This window comes from Gracilinanus agilis, chromosome 1 (genome assembly GCF_016433145.1).
Source record: "Gracilinanus agilis isolate LMUSP501 chromosome 1, AgileGrace, whole genome shotgun sequence".
Lineage (NCBI taxonomy): Eukaryota > Metazoa > Chordata > Mammalia > Didelphimorphia > Didelphidae > Gracilinanus > Gracilinanus agilis.
This window is the reverse complement of record NC_058130.1, coordinates 795,325,968-795,351,661: the sequence shown is the minus strand read 5'-3', so window position 1 is coordinate 795,351,661 and position 25,694 is coordinate 795,325,968. Positions and strand designations below refer to the sequence as shown.

At 41.4% G+C, this 25,694-nt stretch overlaps 1 pseudogene; it reads left to right on the top strand.

Annotated features, from left to right (window-relative positions):
* The first annotated feature begins 4,775 nt into the window (after nt 1-4,775).
* Nucleotides 4,776-23,979, top strand: LOC123230539 (annotated as a pseudogene).
* Nucleotides 23,980-25,694: the final 1,715 nt, after the last annotated feature.

Here is a 25,694-nt window from a genome sequence, read left to right as displayed (position 1 = left end):
TGTCTTGAACAAAATAGCCTGGATTTGTCTTTTCTTTTATTGTGTGCTGGCAGAAAAGTACAGCTTCCTCCCTCCTCTTTCCATGTTTTCACCTGCATTTAGCCTTACTAAGCTTTTCCCTGAATGGGTCTTCATGGAAAGGAACCTAAATCCTGATTCTCTGGGGGAGTCGCTGGCAACGTTTGGTCTGGGACCCATTTTTAGGATGGATATAAAATGGGATCCACCTGACTTGCGCCCCAGGATCCTCTTGGAGTCCTGCTGAAAGGCCACAGTCTTCCCCTTTCTGGCATGCAGACCATCCACACTTGTATGTGATTCCAACATTAGTGTATGGTCCATTTGGTAGATGACTTGGCATAATCCATCTGTGGATTCGTTGTTACAGATAAATGTAATTCTCCCCATCCACTTCCTCTCACTGCACTTAAATACGTATTCAGGACTCTGGGACCCAAACCTTATTGATCTCCAAATCCCATTGATCTCAGTCTCATCCGTGCCTCTCGACAGAGACCGATAGTCGTGCTATTTGGTTCTGTCCTTTCTTCCAGAGGCTCCAAGTCTTTGTCAATGTCCATCTGTCAGCCTGTGACAGCTTTCCCAGCATCCACTGAAAGTTCTGCATTCAGAGACAGAGGACCCAGATTTCAATCCTAGCTCTCCCCATGGGTACAGCCCTGAGCTCACATCTCAGGGTCTCAGTTTCCTCATTTGTAGACAGGAAGCGATCGAGGTAGAGGCTGTCATAGGTCTGGGCTCACTCAGCCTTTGATTCAGAGTCACAATAGGTCACTGAATGCAGAATTCTCTTTTGGACAACACAGAGCAGGTCTGGGTGGGGGTTCCGAGGAAAAATGAAAACCTCTTCTTGCTCTCTGGGAGCTTTCAGTAAGTTTGGGAGACCTCAGTGAGCATGGAAGTCAAGCACAAACAACCTGTACAAAATAATAGTTCGAATGGAAACGTGTAGGCGAACATACGAGCATACGAAGATGAAGGGAAGAGCTTGGAACAGCTGGGCAGTGTCAGATGAGTAGGCGGCCAGTGAGTTGGCCAGGGACTGCAGTGACTGGTCTGAAGTCAGAAGATTCTTCTTCATGAACTCAAGTCCATCCTCAGCCATTTCTTGCTGGGTGACCCTGGGTGAGTCACTTTATTTCTCTCTGCCTTAGTGTCCTCCTCTGTAAAATGGACTTTACCTCTCAGAGTGTTGGGAAGATTCAATAAAATAATAGTGCTGAGCCTGCCGCAGAGGCTATATAAGTATTTCCTTCCTTCCATTTGAGTGCGAATCTTCTGACTCAGTGATCTCTTTAGCTCCAAAGCATTTTACTAACCCAACTTGTAGTTAGCACTACCTTAAGACTTTGGGAACACCATCATTAGTGTTGGGTATTACTAACATTGGCAAGACCGTGAAGAGCCCCAAATGTGGCATATCTAGTATCGGCTCTGCAGACCTCTTCTAGGTGCCCAATGATGTACCTGTTGACTTCCCCATCATGATGTAAACTCACTGAGGACAGAGCCTGACTGTTTCTATATTTTCTTTTTATCTATAGACCCTGGCACATAGTAGGCATTTACCAAAAATGTCGTTGCAGGGTGCAGTGAGGTGGCTCAGTGGATGGAAAGCCAGGCCCAGAGATGGGAGGTCCTGGGTTCAAAACTAGCCTCAGAACACTTCCTAACTATGACCCCAGAGAAGTCACTTAACCCTCATTGCTTAGCTTTGGAACCAATACATTGTATTGATTCTAAGGTGGAAGATAAGGGTTCAAAAAAATGTGGCTTTATAATTTGCAGGTAGAGCATCATCTCCATAGGCGATCCTAAGGAAAGATATCCAGGCCAACTCCATTTTGTAGATGAGGAAACAGACTTAGAATAATTTGCTTTATAATTATGAGGAGAGATTTGAACCCAGGTCCTTGAGATTCCCATCTTCAATGCTTTCCCCACTGGACCATGCCGCCTAATTACTGACTTTTCTGAGGTCCAATAACAGGTCGTTTGAGAAAGCAAAGCCTGCAGTCTGGTTACATTTGGCCATTTCGAATTCCATTGATTCAAATTCATTTTACATCTTCCAATCCTTTTGGGTAATTAATTTTACCGGTGCCCTACCTCCTAGTCATCACTGCTAGAAAGGGGACACTTTTTACCACCAGGGTGTGAGATGTTGATCTAGACCCAATCTCTCCCATATTGTTTTCCAATTTTCACAGGATTTTGTGTCAGATAGTGGATTTTTGTCCCCAAAGCTGGGTTCTGTGGATTTATCATAGACTCTCTTGCTGAAGTCATTTACCCCAAGTCTATTCCACTGATCCTCCATTCTGTCTCTTTGCCAGTACCAAATTGTTTTGGTGACTACTACTTTATAGTACAGTTTAAGATCTGGTACTGCTAGACCACCTTCCTTCATATTTTTTCATTATTTCCCTTGATATTCTTGGTCTTTTGTTCTTCCAAATGAGCTTTGTTAAAGTTTTTTTCTAATTCAATAAAGTTTTTTGGTAATTTGGTAGGTACGGCACTAAATAAGTTAATTAATTTGGGTAGGATGGTCATTTTTATTATGTTATTTACAAAAGTATAACTTGTTTAGATTAACAGTAGAAGAAATAGAATATTTAAATAATCCCATATCTTAAAAAGAAATTGAACAAGCCATCAAAGGACTCCCTAAGAAAAAATCCCCAGGACCAGATGGATTCACAAGCGAATTCTATCAGACCTTCAAAGAACAACTAATCCCAATACTATACAAACTATTTGACATAATAATCAAAGAAGCAGTTCTACCAAACTCCTTTTATGACACAAATATGGTTCTGATCCCAAAGCCATTTAGAACAAAAACAGAGAAAGACAACTACACACCAATCTCTTTAATGAACATGAATGCAAAAATCTTAAGCAGAATACTAGCAAAGGGACTCCAGCAAGTGATCATGAGGGTTATTCATTATGATCAGGTGGAATTTATAGCAGGAATCCAAGGATGGTTCAAACATTAGGAAAAACATTCACACATCAACAAGGAAATCAACAAAATCACATGATTATCTCAATAGATGCTGAAAAAGCCTTTGACAAAATACAACACCCATTCCTACTGAAAACACTAGAAAGTATAGGAATAGAAGGGCCTTTCCTAAAAATAATAAACAGTATATATCTAAAACCATCAACAAACATCATATGCAATGGGGATAAATTAGAAGCCTTTCCAATAAGATCAGGAGTGAAACAAGGATGCCCCTTATCACCTCTATTATTTAACATGGTACTAGAAAGACTATCAGTAGCAATTAGAGAAGAAAAAGAAATCGAAGGTTTTAAAATAGGCAGTGAGGAGACCAAGCTATCAGTCTTTGCAGATGATAGGATGGTCTACTTAAAGAATTCTAAAGAATCAACTAAAAGCTAGTCCTCTCCGAATCCTTGCTGCTAGCAATCTCCCCTGAGGACAGGCCTAGCCCTGGCTGACTCCAGGGCCTGGAGTCTTACCTGCAGGAGTCAGCCTGCAGCTTCTTACCCTGTGTAGATCCCCGAGGGGCAGCCTCAGTCTGGGAAGAAAAGGGAAAATCTCTGCCCTCTGGGTCCCTTCTCCCTCCCCATCTCAGTTTCCAGAGGTCCAGGAGGGATAGGGCTGAGCCAGATACCAAAGAGGGAGAGAGGTCAGGGGAGCTTTGTTCTTAGGTCCCACCAAGAGCAATTGGCATAGACAATGAGCCCAAAGGCAGTGAGGAAGATGGGCTTTTCTACACTGGGGATAAAGGGGAAGGAGTGCTCTGGGAGGGGGCTCCAGGCCAGCTCCTCCTGCTCAGAAGGGCAGAGAAGTCAGACCTTTTCTGGGCCAAGAGAGGCCTGTTGGGAAGAGCTTTGGCTGGGGCTCCATTCAGGGGGCCAGAAGGTGGGAGAGAGATTGTTGGGGGTGGGTGCTAGACCCTGAATGGGGACATGTAAAAAGGAATTCTTTATTCCTTTTTTAATTTAACAGGGGACCTAGAGGTCCTCTTACCATAGAGATGTGTAGGGATTAATCAGCTCACAGTTACACGATGTAGAAACCATGGACAGGATGTAGAAAACATAGAGACAGGAAGTGAGGTAGAAAAAGGGTATAAACGGGGTCCAGCATCAGTTGGTCATTTTGTCAGTTGTTGACAGTTTAAGGCAGGCAGTTGGGGGAAAGTTTGCTGCTGTGTGTTAGGTTTTTGTTTGGGGGTTAGTTGCTGGAATATAGAGGCAGGCCTCAGTTAACTGAGAGGGATTTTTGTCTTTAGCCTTTAGAGAGCTTTTGGGTTTTGAGGTTTTGATTTGGGCTGTTAGGTTTTTTTTTCTTTCTTGAACTTTTTGGAAGGTGATTGGTCTTCTTTGACAGACCTTATTTGGGTTGGTTTAAACTCTGAGTTAGTTGGTTTTGATTGGACTGGATTGTGTTGAAACTTTGTAAGGTGGTTGTTATTAGTGGTACTCTTGGGATAATTAGTATAGACATTAAGAAATTTTCTTTCTCTACCTCTTTCCTATATTTCTCTCCTTTACTATTTTCATTTTACTCTTTTCTTTTACTATCTCTATTTTAATTTAACTAAATTGTTAATTTTTAAAACCTGCTAGAAGTTTTCTTTCCTCTGGCTTAAAGGGATATTAATTTACAGCTCTGCCATATTCTCATTAGTACTTAAATGATTAAAAGCTGCTCTCTTATTTTGTCAAAACTCCTAATTTAACCCTAATACAGACAAGGCCAGGAAAAGATGGAGGAGCTTCACCAAATGGACTCACTGGAGCTATTTTGGTGCCTTTCCAGGTTGCCTGGAATCTCAAGGATGGCCTTGGAGAGGTACAGACTTCCAGCCCAGGTAAGTGCATACCAGCCCCAGATGAGAGCCCCATCAGCCAGGGAGGCCCTTCCCTCGTTCTGACACAAGATGGGCTAGGAATCTGCTTCTTACTTCCTGCTGGGCCATTTCTCTCCCCATATCCAAGGCAGGAGAAACAGCATTTCCCTGCTCTCTTCTTGGTTTTGGGAGTGATTCCTGGGCCTTTGGGCAGCTAAGACCCCAAGACCTCTCCCCAGGTGCTACCTCTCACATCAGATTTCTCCCTAGGCACATGTGAGCTCTGAGGATGACCATTGACTCCTTCTCCCCTGTCTAGGGATCCTGTCTTTGCTCTCTCTGCTTGCCTGGCAACACTCACACCCTCTTCCTCTGGTCCTTTTCACCTGTTCCCTCTTGAGTCTGTTCTGTAGAGTCTGAGGGTGTACCCTGGTCGGTGCCATCTCAGGGAAGGCATTGTCCCCTGGTGCTCCTAGCTGGTTTTTGCCTCAAGTCCTCGACTCTTCCTAGGTCTCTCCGGCTCCTTCCTCTCTCCTACTTCTTAGCCCAAGTCAGCCAGTGTGGAAGAACAGCCTGGTGTTGGCCTGGCACTGCTCAGGACAAAGGAAAGGAGAAGCCATCAGCTGCCCTCTGGGCCCCCTCCCTCCCCGTCTGACCAGGGAGACCCCTCAGCGGCTTTGTCCAAACAAGCCCTGTGTGGGCAGGATGGAGGAAGGCATTGTGGGAGGGAAGTCTCTCAGGGTCCTGGGGAGCTCATTGGTTTTCAAAGGGAGGATTCAAGTGGGACTCAAAGGAAGCTCCGAGGCCAGAGGCAGAAGGGAGAACCTTCCCTGCAGGGAGACAGGCAGCCCCTGGAAAGGCCCAGAATCAGACCAGGGAAGGTCTTGGCCAAGGATTAGCCCAAAGGCCAGTGTCCCTGGGTCAGTGGAGGAGATGGAGGGAGGTGTTAGGGGAGAAGAAGGGGCTGGGAGGTCAGTATATGCCTGGAGCCTCTTGTAGGAATGGTCAGGGTCCTTGCCAGGGACAGCCAGAATCAGGCAGCTGGGGAGGCCCCAGAGAGCTCCCCTTTGGCTTTTATATCCACTCCAGAGTGTGACCCCTTCCTGGCCTTCTGCTGCTGAGCTCCCTGACCCGGAGAGAGTCAAGGAGTTTGGAATGAGCCCAGGAAGGGCCCAACACAGAAATGGAGCCTTTTTCTCAGAAGAGGAGCTCTGAGTGTTCTTGATCAGAGCTATTTGTACCAGAACCAGCAGCTGGCTACATTCCTCTGTTCAGTAGAATTCCTCACTGGTCTAGTCCTTCCCTTGTTGGACAGGCTGGAGAGAAAGAGGCAAGTTTGTGGAGGGCCTAGGAATGTTCTGTGCAAATAGGGTGAGGGAGGTCCTGAGGGAGACATCCTGGCCTTGTCCACAAGGGATCCGGCTCAGTGGCAAAGAATGAGAATTAGACAGATTGGAGTCCTTTATGTTCTCTTAAAAATCTGTTTTCAGCAGTCTGTGTAATAATGCTCTGGGGTAAATGTCCTTATTCTCATCATTTCACAGTTGAGGAAACTGAGGCAAATAGAGGTTAGTCTTCTGTGCAGAAGTTTTTCTTCTGCTTTAAGTAATCAGAGTTTTCCATTTTTCTGGTAATTGCCTCTATCTTGAGTTCAACTAAGCCTTTGTGTTCTTGAACTGCAAAGTAAAACACCTTTGAGGCACCCTCTCAGGCCTGTCAATTTGGCCATTGTGCCAGAAAAAGAAAATGATCAGTTCAGAGATGTGTGAAAACTGGGGCACTCATGCACTTTTGGTGGAATCGTTGTCCATTGATTGACCATTTGGGGAGCCATTTGGAACTTTGCCCAAAAGGCTTTCAAACTGTGCATACCCTTTGATCTAGGCATGCATCCCAGAGATCCCCAACAGGGGGAAAGAACCTATTTATACAGAGATATAGCAACTCTTTTTATGCTAGCAGAGAATTGGAAATTGAGAGTCATTCATTAATTGGAGAATGGCCAAAAAAGTTGTGGTGTGTGATTATAGTGTAACCCTGTTGGGCTATGAGAAATAACTGGCAGGATCATTTCAGAGAAAACTGGGAAGACTTCTATGAACTGATGCAAAGTATGAGCTGAAGCAGGAGAACATTTTATAGGATAACAGCAACATTGTGTGGTCAGAAGCTGTGAATGACTCAGCTGTTTTTAATAATTGAGTGTTATAAGACAATCCCAAAGGACTCATGATTAGAAAAATCATCTCCTTCCAGAGAAAGAACTGATGGACTCTGAATTCAGACCAAAACGTGTTTCCCTTTTTCCCTTACTTTCATTTTCTTTGGTTTGAGATTTCTTCCACAAAATGACTAATAAGGAAAACTATTTTACAAGATTGTTCAGGTAAAGTCTAGACCAGATTGCTCACTCTCTCAGGTAAGGGGAATAAAATAAAAAATTTTGAATTAATAGATATATGGAGAAAAATGAATAGAGACCAAAAGGAATATACCTTGTTTTCAGCAGCACATGGTACATTCACAAAGACTGACCATGTACTAGGACATAGAAACATGGCAAACAAATGCAAAAGAGCAGAAATAATAAATATAATCTTTTCAGATCATAATGCAATAAAAATAATAATTACTAAGGGCACCTGGATAGGTAAATAAAAAAATCATCTGAAATTAAATAATATGATTCTCCAAAATCAGTTAATTAAAGAACAAATCACAGAAACAATTAATTTCATTGAAGAGAATGACAATGATGAAACATCCTACCAAAATCTGTGGGATGCAGCCAAAGCAGAACTCAGAGTAAAATTTATATCCTTGAGTGCATATATTAACAAATTAGGAAGAGCAGAGATCAATGAATTGGGCATGCAAATAAAAAACTAGAAAGCGAACAAATTAAAAATCCCCAGATGAAAACCAAATTAGATATCACAAAAAATAATGGAGAAATTAATAAAATTGAAAGTAAAAGAACTTGAATTAATAAATAAGAGCAGAAGCTAGTACTTTGAAAAAAACAAATAAAATGGACAAAGTACTAGTCAATCTAATAAAAAAAAAGGAAAGAAGAAAACCAAATTAACAGTATCAAAGATGTAAAGGGAGACCTCACCTCTGATGAAGAGGAAATTAAGGCAGTTATTAAAAACTACATACAGCAATCTAGGTGATATCAATGAATAGCTACAAAAATATAAATTGTCTAAATTAACAGTAGAAGTGGAATACTTACATAATCTCTTATCAGAAAAAGAAATTGAACAAGCCATCAAGGACAAGATAGATTCACAAGTGAATTCCATCAAACTTTCAAAGAACAACTAATCCCAATACTGTACAAATTATTTGACATAATAAGCAAAGAAGTAGTTCTACCAAATTCTTTTTATGATACAAATTTGGTACTGATCCCAAAGCCAGGTAGATCAAAAGCAGAGATGGAACTCAATTTTAAAAAATGAATGTTAGAAATTGTTTTTACCTCTCATTGAGGAGAAAATAAAATATTATTCTACATATATCTCCGTGTAGCTGTTAGAGGTGTATGAGCTGTCTCTCTCCTACCTTCTTATAGTGTGGTCTTTAATATTTAGCTCACATTTCATTGAACCATGTCTTGTAGTGTATGATGTAGGCTTATATTCTGAGCCTCATTTCCTTCCAGGCTGCATTCCAGTTTTCTTAGCAGTTTTTACCCAATAAGGAATTTTCTCCCAAATTACTTATTTGCCACTTGACTGGAAGTATTTTCTTTCATCTGTTCCATTGCTGTATTTCCTCCTTATCTTGCCAGTACCCCAGGTTTCGTGTGACTGCTGACTTGTGATCTGCTCTGAGCTCTGGCAGAGCTGTTTCCCAGTTATCCTGGCTTCTCTTCATCATTTTTCCTTAATATGGTTGATCCTTTGTTTTACCCAAAATAATTTTATTATGATTTTATCCAGCCCTGACAGATACCCTCTTCCTCATGGCATGAAGGGCAAAATTACATTTTTTCCTCCTGGATTATATTTTTGGCATACTCTAATAATTTTATTCAATTGGAAGATGCTCTTATGTGGTTTTACTAGAGAAATTTTGTGGACTAAAATGTGGAGCTTCCCCTCTCTGAGGAGACATGCTAAGGCTGTCATAGCTGCTGTTTCCAAAAAATCTCTGTTCTTGGTATTCCCATGAAGCATGGTCTCAGCATTTCCTGTAGGGTGTGTGAAGAAGCTGGGACAAGTCAACCTCATGCCATCTACTGAGCTGATTCCCTCTTGGAAGGAAGGGCGGTGTTTGGGGCAGCAAGGGGTGAATTGTGGAAAAATTCTCCATCTTGTGACTCAGAGCTGGAGCTGGCTCGGATCCCTTTTGTTCAGTTGTGTGCCTAGTCCACATTCTGTCTGGTGAAAGTTTATTCAATGGGGGAATTGGGAGAAAGCCATGTTACATTATTTGAACCTCTTCTTGCCTGTTTGGGAAACTGGACCCCCTGTACCTGCTGTTTAGAGACCCTAAGCTGAGGCCTGAGCTTAGATTGACCAGAAACACAGTCATATTCTGACACTGATAGAAGGAGTTTTCTCTAAATTGTACATCTCAGGTATTCAGTGGGTCTTATCTGCAAATTGGATCCCTATTGATTAGTTATAGCTTCTTTTTTTTTGCTTGCTTATAGATATTGGGAAGGAGTGGGACCCCTTTTCAAGGAACTTCCTCTGTCCCTCTTTCCCATCCTGACTTGGCAAGTCCCTAATCTTTTCTCCAGTTAGAAAGCAGATGACTCAACAATGGATTGTTTCCTTTGCATTCATTGGTCTTATTTAATTCATCTCTTTTAAAAGTAGACAAGCCTCTTTCCCCCCTGATTTCAAGGTCCAGCCCTAAATCAAGGAAAGGGCCTGGTCCTTATCGGTCAGACAGCATACATTGCTTTAATAAATTGATGTGTTTAGAAGAGCAGAGCTTTGATTCCTCAGACATTTCACTTGTCACAGTTAATCTCTTTATTTTCTTCTACATTTACCTGGAAATCTGGTCTGGTTCTAGCTCTCTATTCAAAGTCACATAACTGTGCCAAAGTGGAAAAGTTTTGTTATTGTTGTTTTTAACCCTTACCTTCCATCTGAGGATCTGAGGATCAGTCCTACAATAGATGAGTGATGAGGGCTAGGCAGTTAGAAGTAAGTCACTTACCCAGGATCACACAGCTAAGAAGTGATTGAAGTCACATTTGAACCCAGGTCTTCTTGATTGCAGATCTGTCACTCCATCCCCTGTGTGATCTGGCTGTGCCTACTTCCAGGCATTTTCAATGGCTTTGCTTCATGTTTGTAATATTTTTCCTTCACATTTGAGATCACTGACCCCTTTAAACTTCCTGTAAGGGGCAGCTGGGTAGCTCAGTGGATTGAGAGCCAGGCCTAGAGATAGGAGGTCCTAGGTTCAAATCCGGCCTCAGACACTTCCCAGCTGTGTGACCCTGGGCAAGTCACTTGACCCCCATTGCCTACCCTTGCCAATCTTCCACCTATAAGTCAATGCACAGAAGTTAAGGGTTTAAAATTAAAAAAAAACAACTTCCTGTAAGTCCCAACTAAAGACTAAAAACTTTCTACAGAAAACCTTCCCTCGTCCCTCTTAGTCAGAATGCCTTCATTCTTCATTCTGCCCTATTTCTCCTAGACAGAGCTTGCTTTGTGTCCATGTGTCTGTGTATTGTCTCTCTCCCCCACTGGGCTGTGAGCTCCTGGAGGGCAAAGACTGTCTTTTGCCTCTTGGGGAACCCGCAGAAAGGCAGAACAGGTGTTGGATGTAGAGGGAATCGAAATGACAGTTTGTGGTCCTTGAGATGCCCTATGTGTGTCCCCGTCTTCTCTATATCTACCTACTCTTCTCCCCTGTGATCCTGCAGTCCAACACAAGAAGCATCCTCCTGGAGCAGATGAAATACCACAAGATCCTTCCCATGATCCTCTCTGTCTTCAGATTTAGCCCTCCCGGGTTTCCTTCTTCCTCCCTTTTCCCTTTTCTGTAGTTTTTAAAAGAAGCCTCTTTCTGCTCTCTGATGTTCTGCTGCTACTTGTCTTCAGTTATTCACTCCTTCTGAATTTCTGTAGCTCAGGGTATTCGAGAAGCAAATGATCTCTTCTCTTTGGGGTCTCTTCCTAAAAATACTGCTGACTCCTCTTCATTCATGAATATCTACTGCTCCATCCAACATTGTGAAGCTCACATTTGCAGGTGTTGGGAGTGAAATTTAACCCAAGGGTAAACTGAGGCAGCTCTCCAAGGAAGACAAGCCGGGGAATGCTGCCTGTCCATAAAAGGGATTGGGGCTTCCCTCTTCTAATGCCCCAAACCCTGAGCAGAAGGCTATATCTCTTTGTTAGGTTTGGGGGAGCCCAGAACAGAGAATAGACAGGCTCATTGATGTCTATCATACGATGGAGGGTCACCATTGTTTATAGAGCTGGGATAATCGGGGACACTGTGACTGAGTGGAATAATCAGTAATAAGGGGTCAGCAATGCCCCCATCCCTCCTCCTCTCCTCACAGTAAGAAGAGATTCTTGTGTGAATCCAGTGCAAGGTCAGGACTCTGACTTTGGGCAGCAAGCCAGACATCTCTGAGGTGGGTCAGGGGTGTAGAAAGTCTAGGCCTGCCTCCTTGGGGCTCGCCTCAATCCTCTAAGGTCAGCAAACGCCTTGACATGAGGCTGGAACATGGACGAAGTTCCCCAGAGCTGGATTTTGCACTTCCACTATTACACACTGGCTGAATGTGGATCTGAGTCAGGAGGCAGAGAACCAGGCCTCCGGCAGTTACCGAACAAAAGCAGTTACTGGTAAATATGATCAATAAGTAAATGATCCAAGATCAGCTCATCCTTCTCCGAGGATAGGTCACCTGGGCTGCATCCTGAGTTCCCGCAATCTCTGGGACACATTCTCTGCTTTCTCTTGCCTTCCATAGTGTTATAAGTAAATAGAGATATGGGGGCTCATTTGCAGATTGATGAGCATTTATTAGTAAAGAGAGAGAAGAGAGAGGAGAGGACAGAAAGGAGAGGGAAGAGGGGAAAGGCGGGGATGGGATGGGATGTTAGAGGAAGATAGAGATCTCAGTCTTTCTAGATCTCCTTCTCAATTCAGCTTTCTTTGTCTGGGCTTGCCAGAAATCAGATCAATCGGAGATCAGGAAAGCTCAGAGACAAACCCACAGCCCAGAGAGCCAGTTAGTTCCAGGGGAGGTACAAAAGTTTTTCTCCTTCCCTCTCCTGCCTTTTACCTTCCCCAACTTCCCCCCTCGGTGGCTCGGGCTCTGGCACATTGGTGACTCTCACACTGACGCTGGCTGTTCTGGGACACAGCAACAGGGCCACAGACACGTGACTGACTCCTACATCCCACCTTGGGGGCCCTGGAGATCCAGGCTGCACTGGGGGTTCCCTACAGATTTCCCTTCACACACTAGAAACTCCTCAACTTCCTTCCAGAGCATCCTAGAGCTGCTTCTCTCAAGCCTCCATTGGGCTCTTACAGACTCAGCTTCTAGTGCTGGCTCTGACACTGACAAAGGGGGGGACCTTTGGGCCCCTCCCTTCTCTGTGTGTCAGTTTCCTCCTGTAACTGACCAGAGGTGGGCTCTTCATTGTCATGTAACTTTCAGCCCTCTGTGCTCTGCCTTGGGCTGCTCTAGGAGGTGGTGACTTTCAAGGATGTGGCTGTGGACTTCACGTGGGAGGAGTGGCGCCTCTTGTCCCCTCCCCAGAAGGAGCTGTACAAGGAGGTGATGGTGGAGAATGCCCGGAACCTGCTCTCTGTGGGTAAGGAGCCTCTCCCTGCTGCCTGAGTCTACCATCCAAGGGAATATTGTGCTCAGAAGCAGGCTGGGTTGGGAACAATTTTCAGTCATGAGGAAGGGAGGAGGGCTGGTATGCCAATTCCCAGAGCCAGGGCCCTCTTGTTGCCTGGTTCTCCTGTAAAAGGAGAATCTCTGATGTGGAAGTAATCTCAGAGCTAATTCCATCTTGTCTCTCCCTGGCCCGGAATTGGGTCTACCAAAGCCATCTGAGAAAATTATTCAGGAGAGTTTTCCTCCCATCCTCTTCCCCTCTCTTGGGGATCTTTTTCTCTTTAGCCAGCACAAACCCGTAGCTCACAGATCCTCAGTATCCCCAGGACAGACAGTTTGTCCTTAGTCTTCCTTCTTATTGCCCTAAGCCTCCATCAGAGTCAGTGAGGAAGGGAAGGAAGGATGAAGTGTTTATAATGACCTCCTCTTGTCCCAGAGCTCTGCTGAGGGTTTTGTCTTTGATATTTTAATACTTCTTCCTCACCTTCATCTTCCTAATTCAGTGACAGAATTATCCCCTTTTTACAGATGAGGAAATAGATTTGATTAAGTGAATGTTCTGAGGCACCCATATAGGAGCTGTTTGTGGCAAAATGTAAACTGAGGCCTTTTTGCCTCTAATCCCAGGCCCTGCCCCCTCCTCTTCGAGCTGCCTCTCATTTCCAGATAATGGAAAACTATGGACTGAGTCCAGCTTTCTCTGAAGAAAATGCCCTAGAACCTAATGTTCTGATTCCAAATTGTTTCCCTGACCTTCTGCTCCCCTTCTCCCCACCCTATATGCTGGGGAGACTCTCCTCCAAGAGTCCCAGTAAACCTCTTGCAGGCCCTGCTTGCCCTCCTCTGTGATTGTCAAGATGAGTGGACTGACTGAGAGATAGCTTTGGGTCCAGTGAGGATTGTTGAGTTCCCTAGGAGAGGAGGCAGAAACTCCCTGAGAGAAATGTCCCTGATGCTCAGAGAAGTGTCAGGGAGGGTGGAGCAGGCAGGGTGATGGGACAAAAGCCAGTCCCTCGAGGTCCCTGTGTCTGGGGCTTCATACTGACCCAGAACCGTGACCCTCAGACCCAGTGTGGGAGTTTAGGAGTTTCTGCCAGAATGGACCAGAACAGGATGGGGATGGGGGGCTGTTGTTCATTTGAGGTCCCCTAGCAGGGGTGCAGGCCCATCCTTCCCTTGACTCTTGCATTACAGACAATGAGGTGTGAGGGCAGACTCCTGTAGGAACCCCATGGACAGAGTCTCTGAGTGGAGTCACTGGACTCCCCAACCTTTCTCTAAAGATAACTCAGTGATGAGCTTCCCTTCATCCTCATCCCTGACTGATTCCCCATGCCCAGGTCTTCCGGCTCCCACAGAAGATGTGATCTCTCATTTGGAGCAGAGGGAAGCCCCTTGGATGCTGGAGCAAGAAGGCCTGAGAAGCTACTGCCCAGGTGAGAGAGGGAAAAAAAGGTGTGGAAGACCCGGGGTTACCTGAGGGTTCTCTGTGCTCTGGTGAAGCCAGGGATATATTTGAGGGCAGTTAAAAGCAACTTGGAATTATTTTTCAAAGGTTTAATTTTTATTCATTTGTTCATTCGTTTATTTATTGCTGTAATTTTAAAAATTAATTAATTAAAACTTCCATGGTTGCATTATTCATGTTCTTTCTCTCCCCTCCTCCCACCCCTCTCCCTATTAGGTTTTACATGTGTCATTGATCAAGACCTATTTCGATATTATTAGCGTGATCCTTTAGAGTCTACATCCCCTATCATATCCCTATTGGTCTATGTGATCAAGCAGTTGTTTTTCTTCTGTTTCTGCTCCCACAGTTCTTTCTCTGGATAAGAATAGTATTCTTTCTCATGAGTCTCTCAGAAATGTCTTGGATCATTGCATTGCTGCTTGTAGAGAAGTCCACTACATTTGATTGTGCCCCAGTGTATCCGACTCTGTGTAAGGTTATCCTGGTTCTACTCCTTTCACTCTACATCAATTCCTGTAGGCCATTCCAGTTCACATGGAATTCCTCCACTTCATTTTATTCCTTTCAGATACCACAATGTGTTCAGTCATTCCCCAATTGAAGGGCATTCACTCATTTTCAAAGTTTTTGCTACCACAAGGAGCATGACTATAAATACTTTTGTACAAGTTTTTTACTTTATTATCTCTGAGGTTTAAACCCAGCAATGGTGTGACTAGATCAAAGGGCAGGCAGTCTTTTAAAACCCTTTGGCCATTGTTCCAAATTGCATTACAGAATGGTTGGATCAATTCAGAACTCCACCACCAGTGCATTAATGTCCCTATTTTGCCACATCCCCTCCAATATGTATTATTTTACTTTGCTGTCATGTTAGCCAATCTGCTAGGTGTGAAGTGGTACTTCAGAGTTGTTTTGATTTGCATTTCTCTAATTATAAGAGATTTAGAGCACTCTTCCATGTACTTACTGATAATTTTCATTTCTTTACCTGAAAATTTCCTATTCATATCCCTTGCCCATTGAATATGAATTGGGGAATGGTTTCCTTTTTTGTACTACTGATTTAACTCCTAATAAATTTGAGTAATTAGACCTTTGTCAGAGGTTTTTGTTATAAATATTTTTTCCCAATCTGTTGTTTCCCTTCTAATTTTGGTGACGTTGGTTTTGTCTGTATAAACCTTTTTAATTTAATGTAATCAAAATTATTTATTTTACATTTTTAAAATTTTTTCTAAGTATTACATAGTATTTAAATGTTTCCTTTCCCAAAAATGTGACAGGTATACTATTCTTTGTTCACTTAATTTACTTATATTTTCCTTCTTTATATTCAAGTCATTCGCCCCTTCTGAGTTTATCTTGGTGTAGGTTGTGAGATGTTGATCTAAACCTAATCTCTCCCATACGGTTTTCCAGTTTTCCCATCAGTTTTTACAAATAGTGTATTTTTGTCCCCAGAGCTGGGATCTTTGGGTTTATCATAGACTGTCTTGCTGAGGTCATTTACCCCAAGTCTATTTCACTGATGTTCCCTTCTGTCTTTTATCAAGTACCATATTGCTTTGATGACCACTGCTTTATAGTACAGTTTAAGATCTGGTATTGCTAGGCCCTCCTCCACTTTTTTTTTCATTATTTCCCTTGATATTCTTGGTCTTTTTTTCTTCCAAATGAACTTTGTTATAGTTTTTTCTAATTCAGTAAAAAAGTTTCTTGGTAGTTTGATAGGTATGACACTGAATAAGTAAATTAATTTGAGTAGGATGGTCATTTTTATTATGTTAGCTCATCCTACCTATGACCAATTAATGTTTTTCCAATTGTTTAGATCTAGTTTTAATTGTGAGGAAAGTGTTTTGTAGTTTTGTTCATATAATTCCTGTATTTGTCTTGTCAGATAGATTCCTAAGTATTTTATATTGTCTAGGGTGATTTTAAATGGAATTTCTCTTTCTAACTCTTGCTGCCTGTATGTGTTGGAAATATGGAAATTCTTCTGATTTATGTGGGTTCATTTTGTATCCTGCAACTTTGCTAAAGTTGTTGATTATTTCCACTAGCTTTTTAGTTAATTCTCTAGAATTCTTTAAGGAGACCATCATATTATCTGCAAAGAGTGATAGCTTGGTCTCCTCATTGCCTATATCAATACTTTCAATTTCCTTTTCTTCTCTAATGGCTAATGCTAGTATTACTACTACCCTATTAAATAATAGAGGTGATCTTTGTTTCACTTCTGATATCATTGGGAAGACTTCTAATTTATTCCCATCCCAGATGATGCTTGCTGATGGTTTTAAATATATACCATTTATTAATTTTAGGAAAAGTCCTTCTATTCCTTTACTTTCTACTATTTTCGGTAGGAATGAATGTTGTATTTTGTCAAAGGCTTTTTCTGCATCTATGAGGATAATCATGTGATTTCTGTTGATTTGATTATTGATATTGTCAATTATGTGGATGATTTTTCTAATATTAACCATCCTTTCATTCCTGGTATAAATCTGTCTTGACCATAATAAGTAACCCTCATGGTCACTTGCTGTAGTCCTTTTGATAGTATTCTATTTAAAATTTTTGCATTTATGTTCATTCAGGAGATTGGTCTGTACTTTTCTTTCTCTGTTTTAGATCTGCCTGGTTTTGGAATCAGTACCATATTTGTGTCATAAAAGTTATTTGATAGAACTCCTTTGCTTATTTTGTCAAAGAGTTTGTACAGTATTGGCATTAGTTGTTCATTAAATGTTTCATATAATTCCCTTGTGAATCCATCTGACCCTGGATATTCATTCTTAGGAGGTTCTTTGATGGCTTGTTCAATTTCTTTTTCTGCTATGGGATTATTTAAATATTCTATTACTTAGTCTGTTAATCTAAGCAATTTATATTTTTTTAAAATATTCATCCATATCACCTAGCTTGTTGTATTTAATGCCATATAATTGGGCAAAATAGTTTTTAATGATTGCCTTAATTTCCTCTTCATTAGAGGTGAAGCCTCCGTTTTCATCTTTGATTCTGTTAATGTTAATTCTTCCTTTTTTATTAGATTAACCAGTACTTTGCCTATGTTATTTGTTTTTTCAAAGTACTATTTCTAGTCTTATTTATTAATTCAAAAGTTCTTTCACTTGATTTTTTAAATTTCTCTTAATTTTTAAGATTTCTGATTTAGTTTTTATCTGTGCATTTTTAATTTGTTCTCTTGTTTTTATTTGCATGCCTAATTCATTGACCTTTGCCCTCTTTGATTTGTTAATATATGCACTCAAGCATATAAATTTCTCCCCGAGTACTGCTTTGGATGCATGCCATAGATTATGATAGAATGTCTCATCATTGTCATTCTCTTCAATGAAATTATTAATTGTTTCTATGATTTGTTCTTTAACTGATTTTTGAGAATCATATTATTTCATTTCTAATTAATTTTTGATTTACCTATTCATGTACCTTCACTAATTATTATTTTTATTGCACTATGATCTGGAAAGGTGGCATTTATTATTTCTGTTCTTTGGCACTTGTTTGCTATGTTTTTATGTTCTAGTATAGTGATGGGCAAACTTTTTAAAGAGGGTAGCAAAGGAAAGGAAATGCTCATCTCCCAGTCTGTTTCTAAGGCAACTCTTTCAAAGTTTCATTTTACTGTATTCTACTCATTGTATTTGTCAGATTAGGAATAATGTCATGAGGCCAGATAGAACATTTCAGAGGGGTGCATCTGGCCCTCAGGCTATAGTTTGCCCATCTATGCCCTAATACATGGTTAATTGATGTGAATGTACCATATGCTGCTGAAAATAGTACATGGTCAATCTATGTGCTGCTGAAAAGAAGGTGTATTCCTTTATGTCCCTATTTATTTGTTTTCACATATCTATTAAGTTAAATTTTACTAAGATTTCATTCACATCTCTTAACCCTTTCTTATTTATTTTTTGGTTTGATTTATCTAGATCTCATAGAAGAAAGTTCAGGTCTCTCACTAGTATAATTTTACACTCTATTTCCTCCTTCAGCTTCACTAATTTCTCCTTTAGAAATGTGAATGCTGGGGGCAGCTGGGTAGCTCAGTGGATTGAGAGCCAGGCCTAGAGATGGGAGGTCCTAGGTTCAAATCTGACCTCAGACACTTTCCAACTGTGTGACCCTGGGCAAGTCACTTGACCCCCATTTCCTACCCTTACCACTCTTCTGCCTTGGAACCAATACACAGTATTAACTCCAAGAAGGAAGGTAAGGGTTTAAAAAAAAAGAAATGTGAATGCTATACCATTTGGTGCATACATGTTTAATACTGATATTTATTCACTATGTATATTGCCTTTTATCAGGATGTAATTACCTTCCCTATCTCTATTAATCAGATCTATTTTTACTTTGGCTTTGTCAGATAACACAATTGTGTCTCCTGCATTCTTTTTCTCAGTTGATGCCCAATAGATTTTGCTCCCACGTTTTACCTTAACTCTGTGTGTGTCTACCCACCTAATGTGTGTTTCTTTTACACAACATAAGGTAGGATTTTGGTTTTTAGTCCATTCTACTATTTGCTTCCGTTTTATGGAGAAGTTCATCCCATTCACATTGGGAGTTATGATTTCAACCTGTGCATTCCCCAACATTTTGATTTTGTCTCCTAGTCCTGCCCTTTGTCCCTTTGTTCTTTTGCTTTTACTTTCCTTTCGGCCCCCTTCCTTTTTATTCCCCTTTTTTATACTCTATTAAATTCCCTCCCCAACTCTCTTTCCTTCCCTTTTGGTACTCCCTACCTTGCTCCTCCTCCTTGGTTTTTCCCTCTCATCTTCCATATAGGGTAAGATAGAATTTGATATCCCAACTGATCTAGATGCTCTTCCCTTTTTCAGAGCTTTTAAGCATGGGCTTCCTGGACAACTCACTGAACCCTTGAGCCTGTTTCCCTATCTGTAAGATGAGACTGTTGGACTCCATTTCCTATCAGCTCCCTTCATAGGATCAGTCTTTGACCCTTTAAGAAATCAGTGCTTGGGACTGAAGGTCCTGGACGTTGTCTTCAGGTGCCAGAATGGCCGAGCTTATTCCCTTTTACCTCTTTAGTATCCAGAAACACATGTGAATAGTTGCTCTGTGCCAGGTCCTGGGCTAAGTAACAGGGCACATAAAGGGCTGCTGTGGATATCCCCTGGCCTCTTGTAGCTCAGCCTCTGCTAGAACAGATAGCAGCATGCCAACATTTCTGGAGAAGCCCTCTAGATCCCAGCTCCAGGGCAGCCAATCATGAAAAGGAATGATCTGAGGAGGAGCACTGGAGAGGTGTAATGCAGGGAGGTGGCCTGAGGCTTTAGGAGAGCCAGAATGAGAATTTTCATGGAGAGTATAGCAGAAAATCAAAGAAAAGCCAGTGGCACAATTCGCTGCAAATGGCCATTCTTAGTAGTTTAGTCCTGAATCTGAGGACTGATGTTGGACAGTATCTCCATGGGAGGAAGAGATCCAAGTGTGAATGTTTGGAGCATTGAGGAGAAATGGTTTATTGACTCCCAGAGGAAGAGCGTCATTAGCTCCTTAGTGGAGGAATAGTTAAAGATGAAAGAACAATGGGGGCCTTGCAGGGAGGAATAGACAGGTTTAGTTGAGGGATGGAATGGCATTCTTTGAGCATGGAAAAAATTTTCTTTAGCTAAAATGACCTTTTCTTCTGATCTTGAGACCAGAGAGGAAAAGGAAGTAGCTGATCTAGAGGAGAAGTGGAGGGTAAGAGAGCTGTGCACAGAGATCCAGCTTTTTTTCAGTGAAATATGAGGCCAAGTTCTAAGGTCAGAAGGTGGGGCAGGGGGTGGAAGGAAGCCATAAGGCAGAGCTGGAGAACAGGGAAATATTTGGAAGTCTGCTGTGCTGGGTGGCAAAGGAAGTCCATGAGGGAGATGTCACAGGATTGCGTTGCTATGGTCAGGACCCAGCTGAGGTCAGGGAGCCTCAATATAGAGTAGATCCAGGCAACTGATTTCCTGATTTTTCTTCTCTCTATTGATGTGCAGCCCATAAGTGGGGTGAAGACTGTTGCCTTACTTGGAAGTGATCCAAGGCTACGGTTTCCCTAAATCATCAGCCTAGACATTTTCCTGGGTTCTGGGGCTCAGTCTTTGTCCTGTTTTTGGAAAATCAGGTGACCACAGCACCTGCCTTTACAGAGATGAGATCCTAGAGAGAATACTCTAGGATCTTCAGGACTGGGTCTGCTCTAGTTTCAATGGAGTTATTGTTGAATTCCAAGGAATAAAGGCAAGAGAGGGACAGAAACACGGCTGAGGCAAGAGCATGCATTGCCTTCCAGGAAAGAGGACAGAATGCAAGGATCCTGGTTGAGGTTGAGCCTGACATAAGCCCTGGGCCCAGCCAGTAAACATGTATTGAATAATAAATATGTTGTAGGAACCATGCTGAGCCCTGAGCATACAGAGGAAGGGAAACACCAGTGTGGGCTGTCCTGGAGCTCAAGAAAGCAAACATGGAGGTGGTTTAGAAAGAAGCAACAGACCCTGAATTTCACTCTGAAATAATCCACGGAGAAAGGAGTGTTGGTGCATGGAAATGCATTTAATTCAACAGGGAAATCAGGAAGTAGATGAGTGAAGAGAATGAGAGTTTAAGGAGAAAAGAAATCCAAGGAGGAAATAATCCAAATTCTAATGATAACAATAAACATCACCATTTTCATATGGCCCTTAGTATGTGTCCTACACTTGATAAATATTATCTTATTAGATCCTCATAAGAACCCTAGGAATCACTTGATATTATTATATCCATGTTATACTTTAGTAGCCTGAGACCAGCAGAGCTCCTGTGATTTACTTGCCCAGGCTTAAAAGTCCTAGCAAGTTTCTGAATTACAATGAGAATGCACCACCACTGGTGTATTGGGATTTTTAAGAAGAATATCATGAAAATGCCAGTGTCTCTATAAGGGGGGTAATAGGAAGAGAATTGTATGAGCTTTCTTGCCCATTTCCTTACATAAGATAATGGACTCAACTTGCTGTATGAGACATTTTTAAACTTTGGAAATGCCATGTATTTGTTTAACTTGTATTTAGCAGAAGAATTTTATTTTAGTGAAAACAGTATTTAAAGATAAGTAATGTCTACCATTAAGGAACAGGGAAGGAACAGGGAACAGAACAAAATCTTTTATGTCTGGGATAAATGCAAAAATGCATGCTGAATTTCTTTATCTGATCTCATACTAGAACAAAAAATAAGGTCAAAAGCAATCCCAAAGGGAATTATATAACGCTTATAGAGAAGCTAGATGATGAAATAATAGGAATATTTAGTCTACATGCAACCAGTGGTGCCATACCTATGAAGAGAGGATTGAATATATAGATAATAAAATAAAAAAGATTGAAAGCAAATATTCTAGTATTGTAGAGAGCATGCCCAGTCACAAGATTTGGTCTCATCTGCCAAGATTTTGGGTCAAATCACTCACCAGCCTTTCTAAGATCATGGTCTGAGTTAGGAATGTAATGAATCTAACCTGGCCCAAATCTCAGAATTGTTATGAAGAGCCAATGAGATCATATGGGAGGCTCTTTGTTATTTAAATTGTTTTTAGCTTTGAGGTAATCACATTTTCAAAGCCTGAGTTGTGCCCAGTTAAATTGGATGACGTTTCCTTTCTGTGGAAATAGGATATAAAATGGTTTATGTTCTGAGAGTTGAAAGGGAATAGAGTTATATAGGTGTATATGTCACTATATGTATGTTTTGCTGTTTGTTTCTTTTAGAAGCTGAGATCAGACCTGAAATGAAGGTGAATCCAAAAGAAGTGAACCTTTCTGTGGAAGAATTGGGCCTACAAAGATTCATGAGTCATGGTCCCAATAACTATGCTTTCAGGGAATTCTGTATTGCACCTCAAAATTCATCTTATATTGAACATCAAATGCACACCAAGGAAAAATCTAGCGGAAATAATGAGTGTGGAAGGACTTTTACCCACAGGGACAGTCTTGCTAGACATCAAAGAATCCACACTGGGAAGGAACCTTATCAATGCAAACAGTGTGGAAAGACATTCAGTCGGAGGTCCCATCTTGCTTTACATCAGAGAATCCACACTGGGGAGAAACCTTATGAATGCAAGCAATGTGGAAAGACATTCAGTCGGAGGTCCCATCTTGCTGTACATCAGAGAATCCACACTGGGGATAGACCTTATGAATGCCCAGAGTGTGGAAAGGCATTCAGTTGTAGCTCCTCTCTTGCTAAACATCAGAGAATCCACACTGGGGAGAAACCTTATGAATGCAAGCAGTGTGGAAAGGCATTTCGTCGGAACTCCTATCTTGCTATACATCAGAGAATCCACACTGGGGAGAAACCTTATGAATGCCAGGACTGTGAAAAGACATTCTGTCAGAGGTCTACTCTTGCTAAACATCAGAAAATCCACACTGGGGAGAAACCTTATGAATGCAAGCAGTGTGGAAAAGCATTCCGTCGGAGCTCTGAACTTGCTATACATCAGAGAATCCATACTGGGGAGAAACCTTATGAATGCCAGGACTGTGGAAAGACATTCTGTCAGAAGTCTGCTCTTGCTAAACATCAAAAAATCCACACTGTGGAGAAACCTTATGAATGCAAGCAGTGTGGGAAGACATTCAGTCGGAGCTCCTATCTTGCTGTACATCAGAGAATCCACACTGGGGAGAAACCTTATGAATGCAAGCAGTGTGGAAAGGCATTCCATCAGAGCTCCACTCTTTCCGTACATCTGAGAATCCACACTGGGGAGAAACCTTATGAATGCCAACAGTGTGGAAAGGCATTCCGTCGGAGCCCTGAACTTGCTATACATCAGAGAATCCACAGTGGGGAGAAACCTTATGAATGCCAGGACTGTGAAAAGACATTCTGTCAGAGGTCTGCTCTTGCTAAACATCAGAGAACCCATACTGGGGAGAAACCTTATGAATGTAAGCAGTGTGGGAAGACATTTAGTTGGAGCTCCTATCTTGCTGTACATCAGAGAATCCACACTGGGGAGATATGTTATGAATGCAAGCAGTGTGGAAAGGAATTCTGTCACAGGTCCTCTCTTGCTAAACATCAGAGAACCCATACTGGGGAGAAACCTTATGAATGCAACCATTGTGGAAAGGCATTCATGTTGAACTCCCATCTTGCTATACATCAAAGAGTCCACACTGGGGAGAAACCTTATGAATGCAACCAGTGTGGGAAAACTTTCAGTTGGAGCTCCTATCTTGCTGTACATCAGAGAATCCACACTGGGGAGAAACCTTATGAATGCAACCAGTGTGGAAAGGCATTCAGTCGGAGCTCCCATCTTGCTTTACATCAGAGAATCCACACTGGGGAGAAACCTTATGAATGCAACCAGTGTGGAAAGACATTCAGTCGGAGCTCCCATCTTGCTTTACATCAGAGAATCCACATTGGAGATAGATCTTATAAATGCCAGGAGTGTGGAAAGGAATTCAGTTGTAACTCCTCTCTTGCTAAACATCAGAATCCACACTGGGGAGAAACCTTATGAATGTAAGCAGTGTGGAAAGGCAATCTATCAGAGCTCTGAACTTTCTGTACATCAGAGAATTCACACTGCAGAGAAATCTTATGCATACAAGCAGTGTGGAATGCCATTTATTCAGAATTCTTCTTTTGCTAAATATTGGAGGATCCACACTGGAGATAAACCTTATGAATGCAAGCAATGTGGAAAGGAATTCACTAAGAACTGTTCTTGCTGTACATCAGTGAATAGACATTGAGGAGAATCTTAGGAATCCGAGCTATGTGGGAAGATATTCACATGCTGCTCAAATCTTGCTATTGTGTGAAGGAAATTTATCCTTCCCACCTTTCTGTGGTAGCATACCTGGTGAGGATTGTGTGTTGTAAACCACTGAGTGAGAATTGAATGGCAGCAGGAAAAAGGCAGCAATAGATTCCAGGAATTATGAGTTGAGGGCAGGATGCTGTGTCCTGGACTTCCCTGCTGGGTGGCCCAAGCAAAGTAGAAAGTCATGGTTGACTCCTGAGATGACATTTGTGAGTTAGTGGGCGGAAGAGAGGTTTGATAATCTGAGGCAAGAATGGATATTTAGGCTCTTCTCTTCCAGTTTTGTTAATGCCTGCACTTCCCTGAGAGCATATCTAGGGCACCCTAATGGTGGCCACAAAATTGCAATGTAAATGGAGCAGTGAGGAAATTATGTCTCTCCTATTTTTCCATCTTTTCCCCTTTACTTTGTATTAAATAAAATTATTTTAGGACCAGTCTCATACATTTTCCTTTTATAGTATATATCACAGAAACCACAGACATTCACACTGAGCTCTCACGTTGCTAAAAATCAGACATTTCATTCCATCATGTCCTAAGGTCTCCCAAGATTAGGTCCAAATGGGCATATGATTTAGATCTAAAGCATGATCCCATAAGAAAAGTAAGGGGAGCATAGAATAGCTTAACTTTAAGATCAGTCTTTTGGCATGGGAAGTATTTATGAGCAAATAAGTAATCACTAACATTATGAGGTGTAAAATAGTTACATCTTGTCATATTAGATTCAAAGCTGTACAAACAAAACTAATGCAACCAAAATTAAAAATGTGAACAAGTTATCATTTGCTTTACAACATGTCCTGTTAAATACTTGAGTTTTTTAAAGTTCTCACCCTATTCTCAAATGCCTTAATTCATCATTTAATGGCATCTAGGTTTAAGAAGTTTACTTAGGAAGTTAATAATGTCTTTGTTCTTTAGAATTCATTCATAACTAGTATTTTTTTCTATACCAGGTTTTCTAAAAGCTTTCTATGAAGAAAAATGTAAAAGATAACAAATGATATTGTGAATTTCAAATATAAAGTAAAATTATTGACATTCCAATGACTTCTACTCAGTTGAATGCATTATTGAAATAATTATCCTGCTTAGAAAACCACTCTACATCTATCAGTTTGACACTGTTCTGATTGCAGCCAGAGGCCAGTATAACAAGTTTTAGAATTACACTAATTTCTACAATTTATATACCTATCACTTACATATCAGATCTTATGCCTATTTTGCATTAAGGTCTGTGCTACATATGTGGCAAAAATTTATCACATTGGTACAAAACTCCAAGATAAAAAGGTTTTTTGGGAGGAGGCCAGTCTCCCAATAAAGCTGGACCCTGGTCAAGCCTTAGGAGTTAGCCTTTTTTATGCTAAGAAATCTTTTGGTACAATGACAGAAAATAGAGTCACAATGAAAATGGAATGGGTACAAAATTGTTCATATGGGTATCTTCTTAATGATACTAGTGCTGATTAATCTGGTAAGTGTAAAATTCACTATGGTTTGTAACTTTGCAGTAGTCAGTCAGGGTCTTGGTGTTTTTACTGATGATTATGGTGGAATAAAAGGAGTCAGAAGTTTTGGGTAAGTGATATGTGAAAAGCCCTCCACCTCCTGTATGACTTATCTTGTACAAAC